The sequence below is a fragment of the Sinocyclocheilus grahami genome, unplaced genomic scaffold (assembly GCF_001515645.1).
Source record: "Sinocyclocheilus grahami isolate Dianchi unplaced genomic scaffold, SAMN03320097.WGS_v1.1 scaffold66.1, whole genome shotgun sequence".
Lineage (NCBI taxonomy): Eukaryota > Metazoa > Chordata > Actinopteri > Cypriniformes > Cyprinidae > Sinocyclocheilus > Sinocyclocheilus grahami.
Window position 1 is genome coordinate 1,378,368 of NW_015505245.1, and position 9,995 is coordinate 1,388,362.

A 9,995-nucleotide genomic window follows, 5' to 3' on the forward strand; every position below is an offset into this window, starting at 1 on the left:
TCTTCTCCTCCAGCTCCAGAAACAACATCTGCGCTATACTGGAGTTCAACCCGAGCAACCTTCAACTGACTGTCCAAAACGCTCAGATAAGATCCTGGGAGGCTGACGGTCATGAAAATATTAAACTCATCCCGTCAGGCGACTCCCACGGGTAAAGAAATGGCGATAGTTCTGCACTAACGCCAGGAACTCGGACTAAATCTGACAAACTCTTGATGTTTGTTTAAGCCTGTCCAGGCTGCGAAACTGCCAGTGTGCAAAAGGTGCAAAGCTGTCTAAATGCACTACAAAATCAATCCGCTGTCAACCTAGCGTGTTTCCCTGCGGGTGAGACCGCTGCCTGTCGGTGGGTGTCAAGCCCAGGAGGGAAAAGACAGAACATAAGCCATCACTATCAGACGATGTAAATGTTTCTTTCTACTTTACCTGATAACGTTACTTGCTGTCGTTCCGACGCGCCGTCACGGCCCGTTTTATTTCAGCGCCTGTCTACCACTTTATCACTTTTACAAAGCTATTTTCCTCCTCCGTTCATGAAAAGTACACATTTTCCTGCCTCAACTCTCTTTCCTCCATATTTGCAGCTCCTCCACCAACAACAACATTAATGACGTGCTCTCGACGGTCACGTGACCACGGCCGTGGGTTCTAAAAATAGCGCGCGACACGACCGATTATTACACCCAACAGAGCGGGTCTCGCGGGTCTCAAAGATGCCGCGCCGAAGACCGCTGTTAATTATGATTATGTCTTTCGAGTGTCTGAGGTTGCTACAAAGCATGGCCCCAGTTTACCGGGAGTTTTTTTTTTTTACATATGTATATTTGAACAGGAACTAAACTGGTTTTAGGGAAGAGGGCGCCCCCTTTCGGTGGGCTGTGGAGGAGTGTGATGCGTGCGTGGGGAGAATGTGGTGGGCGCGAGAGGATCATGCCGTGTGCCTGTTTCACTTATAGCATTTTCTTAAAGGTGCTGTGTGCGATTTCAGCCGTGTTCACGGACTTATGCCAGACTTAGTCATGTTGTTAAAAGTTCGCTCTGCCATTTTTTCACTAATTAAAGTTGTACACATCACTTTTGAGTAATATGAGTAAAATGAGGCAGACACACATTAGCTGAAGGCAGTCCTCTAGAAAAACTGACTGGCTGATAAAAAACGGGCCGCTCTCTTGACTCTTCCATATTCCACTATTTCCTTATAAAGAACATATTTATGTCATTTTTGAGAAATTATAGAACAAAATTCAAAACCATTTGACTAGCTAGCTCTTGATGAGTCACAGTTTAAAGGGATAGTTCACCCAAAAATGCAAATTCTGTCATTACTCACCCTCATGTCATTATGAACTCGTAAAACCTTCGATTGTCTTTGAACACAAATGAACATATTTTTGATGAAATCCAAGAGCTTCCTGACCCTGCATAGACAGCAAAGCAACTGACACGTTCAAGGTCCAGAAAGGTAGCAAGGACATCGTTAAAATAGTCCATGTGACATCAGTGGTTCAACCTTAATTTTATGAAGCTACGAGAATACATTTTGTGAGCAAAGAAAACTAAAATAATGACTTTATTCAACAATTTCTTCTCTTTTCCGCATCATCTGATGTCACATGACCTATTTTAACGATGTCCTCACTACCTTTCTGAGCCTTGAACGTGTCAGTTGTGTTGCTGTCTATGCAGAGTCAGAAAGCTCTCGGATTTCATCAAAAATATGTTAATTTGTGAAAATTATATAAAATGTGTATGTGTGTGTATATATATATATATATATGTATGCATATATACGTGTGTGTGTGTGCGTACGTATGTATGTATACATATAGTTTTAAATGTAAAATTAAAAAAATTGAAATATATATGTGTGTGTAGGCCTAAGCAAAATGAGACATCAAGGTAAACCTCTTAACTGTCACCCGTCCCCTCTGTGGGACGCCTAAGGTTACTTCACTATATTACAATTAAATCCTAATATAATCATGATAAACTGTATCGTTGGAAAGGTCTAAGACTCCTAAATAGATATTTTACCACCGTTTTTTGTGAAAAATGATGTAGGAAAAGTAATAGGTTAATTTATGACAAGAGTGCACCTCAAAAATCTACATCATAACAGGAGTTCTGACCTTTGTCACAAAAAGTCAAATTTCTAAATCTCACTTTAGAAATCATCAGAAATGATACATCAATTGAAAACTTAAAATTCATCCTTTGAAAACCATTTTCAAATCAGACGTTGCATTACCATGAAAATGGTACATCAAAATCATGTTACAAAATATTTTCATTCATGAATTATAAAAATGTAAGTTTGGGTAGTGCACTTTCACGTCTATATTCAAAAATTTGAGTGACACTTAAGGGGTTAAACTTCTTTGGATCAAAATCTTAACTGCAAACACCAAAGAAAATGGATTGAAAAAACAGCTCTTCATTTAGTTTGACCGCCTGATGGTGACAATCAACATTTTCTGAAGGTTACACACCTCTTTTCATTTAGCATTTGTTGAAACAGATAACAATACTTAAAAAAATATAATAATAGTAAAAAAAAATATTCACGGAAAGTGACAGAGCCTATGGGTTGTCGTAAAGACACTTCATTTCTATTCACACTTCACACTTATTTCAATAATACAGAAACATTTTATGTGCAGTATTTAAAAAAAATGCTTACAGCACCTTAAAATGATCACAATGCGACTTATTAGTAAAGCTTTCCGAACATGGGCGATTCCTATCAAACTGAGTAACCCTTTAGTCTGTACTCAACCAAAGCTTTCTGGATGGAGAGTAGAGAATTTTCGCGTAGGTTTTGCATCCCGCTAGGGTTTGACATCTTGACCCCACACCCACCTGCATTGTGCTTATATTCTATTCATTCAAATGCTGCAGTGCTCTCGAATGAGTTTTTACATTGGTAATGCTTTTGACATTTCGTTGTTATTACCGTTTCAGGAGGTGGAACGACGGCTTTTTGTTCGTGGGCGGTTCATCTTAACAATTCATTTCAAGTGGTTCGCTGTTGTGTTCTCCAGTGCGCAATTACCCTACATATCGCTTAGATCACGTCTTACCGTGGTGGTCTCATAAATGCACTCTCTCTCTTTCTCTCTCTATTATGCACACAGTCCATATTGGTTGTTTACTGTGCTCTACACACTCACCAGTTTGCCATGGATGCATCTGGCTTGCGTGCCTCATTCTAGTCCACAGGTCACTACAGAGCCATGCCTTAAACATAAACACATACGCTTATGCACGCCTGCACATACACAAACATTCACTCTACGTTTACACACATAAACACAGTTGTTGCCCTTAGACTTCAGACTGGTCAAGAGTGAAGCAGTGCATCAGAGCAGACTGGAATTCCAGGCAAAGCGGGAAACAGATCTCTGAGTTTCTCGTCCCAGTGAGCGGCAGATAGTTTGCTCTTTTACGTCACAGGCTCATTCATGTGAAGGTGGTGTGGAGCGATCGATGTGCACATGTTGACAGATTAAAAAAAGCAACTAAAAATAAACCATCCGCAGCAAAATCCCTCCACCACCTCACAGCCGCAGGGACAAACACGTGAATTTTTGTTCTCTTCCTGGTACAACAAGAGAGAAAACAGGATAAGAGGAGGATGAACGTAGAACAAAGATTGAGGAAATGTCACAGAAACTAGCCCTTTCTGTTTAGCAGTAACACCTACAACACGCTGCAGGAGGGTAAATGTGTATGTTTAAAAGTCACAGGTATGAGGTTATTGCATACATTTAAAAGCATATTTGCTCTTAAAATGTAAGAGTTTAATGGGAAAAATGGGAGTTGTTTGAGCTTAGCAATCTTAAGTGAATTCCTATGGGATTTCTTGATCCGGAGCCTGGTAATGGCATTAATGGGCAGTCCAGTGGGTAACAATGACAATACTTAGAGCTGAAAAACAATAGGCATTCACCATGCAGCCTTAAAAGTGTAGTTTACCCAAAAATGAAAATTCCATCATCATATACTCACACTCAGTATGGAAGCCCGTTTTTGCCATGCAAAAATAAAAATGAGAAATTGCGACTTCTTATCTCTTTCTTTATCTATTTTCTATCGATCTGATCTCTTAATCTACTTTTTTCAAGGAACATATCTCACAATTCAGACAAAAAGACCAAACTGTGAGATATAAACTCTGAATTGTAGTATATAAATTCTGAGAAAAAAGTCAAAATTTAAAGTTTATATCTCACAATTATTAACCCCCCGAATTATTGGAGGGGGGGGTGCTTTAGCAATAGAATATAAAATAATAAAATGGTAATTGTGACATTCGTCCTTCTGTGGAATACAAAAGAAGATATTTTGAAGACATTTACATGGTCGTTTAGCAGACGCTTTTATCCAAATGTACAAATGAGGAGAACAAAAGAAGCAATCAGCAACAGTGCTTTGACAAGTCTCAGTTGGACTAGCACAGTACACATTCAAAGTTTTTTTTTTATATTAATAAATAAATTAAATTAAATTAATTAGACCAAAATGAATAGAATAGAATAAGTAAGTGCTAGTATTAATTGGTCAGGTGAAGAATGTTGGTAACCAAGCAGTTTTGGTGACCATTGACTGACATTGACCAAAAAAAAAAACACATTTCTGAAAATATCCTCTTTTATGTTTTACAGAAGAAAGAAAATCATACCTGTAACAACTGTGGGAAGTCGTGGCCTAATGGTTAGAGAGTCGGACTCATAACCCAAAGATTGTGGGTTCGAGTCTCGTACCGGCAGGGATTGTAGGTGGGGGGAGTGAATGTACAGCACTCTCTCCCACCTGCAATACCACGACTGAGGTGCCCTTGAGCAATGCACCAAACCCCAACTGCTCCCCGGGCGCTGCAGCATAAATGGCTGCCCACTGCTCCGGGTGTGTGTGTGCACTTTGGATGGGTAAATGCAGAGCACTAATTCCGAGTATGGGTCACCATACTTGGCCACACGTCACTTCACTTTTTTTTCACTTCAGGGGGGAAAAACGAGATGGTCCTCACTGCAGAACACAAGATCCAGGGGGCGAGGTTGGATCCAGATCCAACTCCTCCCACCTTGCATACACCTAAACCTACCCGTCTCAACCCCCTGATCCCTAAACCCACCCATCTCCACCCCCTAGATGTGGATCCAACCACGCCCCCTGGGTCTTTGTTCTGCAGTGAGGGGCTACTGGATCCTGGCGGGAGCCTGGCAAAGGGTGGCGATTAAGGGACGATTTGTCCCAATATATATATATAAATTTACATTGACTAAAAAAACATGGATTGAAAAAAAATGATTGAAAAAAAAGGCCAAGTATAAGCCTAATTAAACATGCAGGGTTTTATACACTTTTTTTCCAGCACTTGTACATGCATTTACACTGCACTTACAAATTGCATAAATAATGTTATGAGATTAATGTTTTAAATATAAAAACAGCGATATAGAAATACAAGTGAAAAAGTAGAATGATACTTTTAAACGCGAAACTAAAATTACCAATAGGTGGCGGCAAGCCACTGTCTTAAAGGGGTCATATGACTCTCCTTTCTCTTTGGAGTGTTACCAGCTCTTGGTGCATAAAGAAGATCTGTAAAGTTGCAAAGACTAAAGTCTCAAATCCAAAGAGATATTCTTTATAAAAGTTAAGAGTCAACCACGCCTACCTAAAACGGCTCGTTCTAACACGCCCTCACGCATACATTTAAAAGCATATTTGCTCTTAAAATGTAAGAGTTTAATGGGAAAAATGGGAGTTGTTTGAGCTTAGCAATCTTAAGTGAATTCCTATGGGATTTCTTGATCCGGAGCCTGGTAATGGCATTAATGGGCAGTCCAGTGGGTAACAATAACAATACTTAGAGCTGAAAAACAATAGGCATTCACCATGCAGCCTTAAAAGTGTAGTTTACCCAAAAATGAAAATTCCATCATCATATACTCACACTCAGTATGGAAGCCCGTTTTTGCCATGCAAAAATAAAAATGAGAAATTGCGACTTCTTATCTCTTTCTTTATCTATTTTCTATCGATCTGATCTCTTAATCTACTTTTTTCAAGGAACATATCTCACAATTCAGACAAAAAGACCAAACTGTGAGATATAAACTCTGAATTGTAGTATATAAATTCTGAGAAAAAAGTCAAAATTTAAAGTTTATATCTCACAATTATTAACCCCCCGAATTATTGGAGGGGGGGGTGCTTTAGCAATAGAATATAAAATAATAAAATGGTAATTGTGACATTCGTCCTTCTGTGGAATACAAAAGAAGATATTTTGAAGACATTTACATGGTCGTTTAGCAGACGCTTTTATCCAAATGTACAAATGAGGAGAACAAAAGAAGCAATCAGCAACAGTGCTTTGACAAGTCTCAGTTGGACTAGCACAGTACACATTCAAAGTTTTTTTTTTATATTAATAAATAAATTAAATTAAATTAATTAGACCAAAATGAATAGAATAGAATAAGTAAGTGCTAGTATTAATTGGTCAGGTGAAGAATGTTGGTAACCAAGCAGTTTTGGTGACCATTGACTGACATTGACCAAAAAAAAAAACACATTTCTGAAAATATCCTCTTTTATGTTTTACAGAAGAAAGAAAATCATACCTGTAACAACTGTGGGAAGTCGTGGCCTAATGGTTAGAGAGTCGGACTCATAACCCAAAGATTGTGGGTTCGAGTCTCGTACCGGCAGGGATTGTAGGTGGGGGGAGTGAATGTACAGCACTCTCTCCCACCTGCAATACCACGACTGAGGTGCCCTTGAGCAATGCACCAAACCCCAACTGCTCCCCGGGCGCTGCAGCATAAATGGCTGCCCACTGCTCCGGGTGTGTGTGTGCACTTTGGATGGGTAAATGCAGAGCACTAATTCCGAGTATGGGTCACCATACTTGGCCACACGTCACTTCACTTTTTTTTCACTTCAGGGGGGAAAAACGAGATGGTCCTCACTGCAGAACACAAGATCCAGGGGGCGAGGTTGGATCCAGATCCAACTCCTCCCACCTTGCATACACCTAAACCTACCCGTCTCAACCCCCTGATCCCTAAACCCACCCATCTCCACCCCCTAGATGTGGATCCAACCACGCCCCCTGGGTCTTTGTTCTGCAGTGAGGGGCTACTGGAAAAAACAGCAGTTTGGATGGCACCCTTGGGAACGGTGGAAAATTTCACAATATTAAAAGGGTAAATATAAAACTTAAGAATGATCTATCACTATTTTATTTTTAATATATATGTTTTTTTTTTTACTGATTTGCAAAATGAACATGCCTAAACCCCCAATCTAACCCCCCCAATCAACCTCTACTAATAATATTGCGATAAAGCATAAAACGTAGCTATAAATTACTTGAAAATTAAAAATTGTCAATCCAAATCTTTAGGAGACTGCTCCAGCATCACGTCTCCATGGAGACCCATCTCAGTCCTAACAGTTATGACTCACCAGTAGCACATTGAATAAAAGCATAAAAACATCCACGTCGGTCAGTCCTCCCAGAAGCATCTGTGAGGTTATTCCTCACTGAGATTATGGACATCCATTGTGTAGTAGCCTCTCTTGCTATAATAAAAACACACAGGTTATTGCACTATTTCACACAAACAAATTGGAAAACAACTTCCTTTCCCTCATATTTTGATATGCTTTACTTACATAAATATATTTACATGCATCCACTCCTACATATAGGTTACATAGCCTCTGATGTTTGCTTGATATTAGTTTTTTCTGTCTTGGGTTTAAAAGCGTCCAGAGAAAGAGGTAATTAGGTAAGGTTAGTCCTAACTACACATGTCGTGTTATTCAAATTACAAACGGAATTGAAATAAGGAAGTCATTATTTGGACTACACTTGTGTCTATTTTCAAATGTGCTCTTTTGCATTTTATTTTTTAGCTGTTTTCCTGTCTTCCTTCTCTGTTGTGTTCTTGGTTGGTGTTGGAGTGCAGAGCCGGCTGTTGTCATGGCGACACGCAGGTTACTAGTTAGCAGGTTAGCGTGCTCTGGAAGCAAATTGAAACACCGCGTCCAATTTAAGCTCCCTAAAGTCAAACCAGTCTCTCAAACACGCACAAATCTCCCAACGTGACTTTGCTGAGGTGAGTGGGACCCGCGGGACCACGCAATTCCCATGCATATCCATGGCTGAGGCTATCAAACAAGGCCAAAACAGGACAGACATCTATATAGATACACGTCTGTGAGAAATCCCTGCATCCTTGTGCAAGTAGCCTATCAGTTTTAATAACGCTGCAGTGAGGTCTCGAACTAAAGTCGGACCTCCTCAACTGACAGGGAGTTGGTCTTTCTTGAGCTCAAAAGGACGAGAAGGAAATGGCGGGGAGAGAAAGTTTCTATATTTGTAAGCATAAAACAGTGAATCAATTGTGAGTCACTGCTTTGTGAAGTCATACTGGAAATGTCATCTCCGTCACTCCCTCCCCCAGCAGAAAGAAAGGACAGGGAAAGTGAGGGATAGAATGGTGTTATTGACGGGGAGCAGGATTATAGCACTGGAGATAATGCCACTGCATACACATTATGTCAGCATAAGCTTCAATATTGTGACCAACGACGGCAGGAGTTACTGCAGATGAACTGCAGCTAGATCCACAGCTCATTGCTTCTCTCTTGTGGTCAGTATGCGACATGATCGAAGAATGATATTCAAGGTTCAGTTGGTAAGAATGCTGATGGCTATGCAAATCAACTCAGATAATTCTGCCCCTACAAGGCAATTGCATATGACAGCTTATAGACAATTATAAGCAGAGGCGAACAAAGTACTCCACTCCATTACTTGAGTGAAAGTACAGATACTGCTGGTCAAATATTACTCCATTACAAGTGAAAGTTGTAAAGACAGATTTTTACTAAAAGTACAGAAGTACTTGCTTTTAAAAGTACTTAAGTACCAAAAGTACATTTCCTTTTTCATGTCAATGCACTTTGTTTTATTGTTGTACGTAATACTTGCAATACTTCTGAAGCAACTTAGAATACATTACTCCTGCTGAATAGACTGACTAGCTTGTAGTATATTTTTGGAATAAAGAGCTTTTAGAATGTTAAAAACCTATGGGGAAAAAAACTTAACACCCCTACCCACCCCCACAAAAGCAGGATGGTAGTGATCTCACACAGCTCTGACAGTGTGTGCACACATCTATGTGTAGCCATTCATCCACATTTGAACAGAGTGGACAGTGAAATCCTGTAAATACAGAGTGATAAGGAAGAAAACAATAATCAAACCGGCTTTAAAACCCAGCAACACAACTGTAGCTGTATAACTTTACAACAGCAACACAGCTTTAACAAAAAAGCAAGACAGCAAGACTTATTTGACATCAAAACAAACATTTGAAATGCTGTCTAATCGCTCTCGCGGTACTTTGATATCACACACAGAATGGTCTGTGCAGTTCTGCTTCAAGTCCAACACTTATTGTGTTTTATTAGGAGACGCACAACAGTTCTTCTGTGGCTTTATAGGTAATATTTTCACCTACACAATTTAGCAAAATCATGTCTAATATATACACGACAATATTGTGTCTAATATATACCACAATATTAACTTCTTATTATTGAATTGCTGTAAATAAATATCACATTTGCAACTGGTCAGTGTTCAAAAATGCTGGGAAATCACTTCATTGTAGCCCTACAAGAGTGATTACTGACAAACTGTCTGAAAAAAAAAAAGTAAGTCACATTTTAGAGAAGAAAAAAAAATCACCCACTGACTTTCAAAGCTGCTACAAAACGACTTTCTACTTTGAGGATCTTGACAGAAATGTAGTGGAGTGAAAAGTACAATATTTGTCTTTCAAATGTAGTGAAGTTAAAGTCATAAGTTCCCAGAAAAAATAATACTCAAGTAAAGTACAGATACTCAAAAAGTGTACTTAAGTACAATACTCAAGTAAATGTACTTAGTTACTGTCCGCCTCTGC

At 39.3% G+C, this 9,995-nt stretch overlaps 1 protein-coding gene across 1 annotated transcript in view; it reads left to right on the forward strand.

Moving 5' to 3' along the window:
• Positions 1-333: 333 nt before the first annotated feature.
• Positions 334-9,995, forward strand: part of LOC107585081 (cytochrome b561-like) — a 13,992-nt gene continuing 4,330 nt past the window's right edge. The window contains exon 1 of the mRNA XM_016271937.1: positions 334-403. The gene's annotated coding sequence lies outside the window, so the exon portion shown is untranslated. The remainder of the gene's footprint in view (positions 404-9,995) is intronic.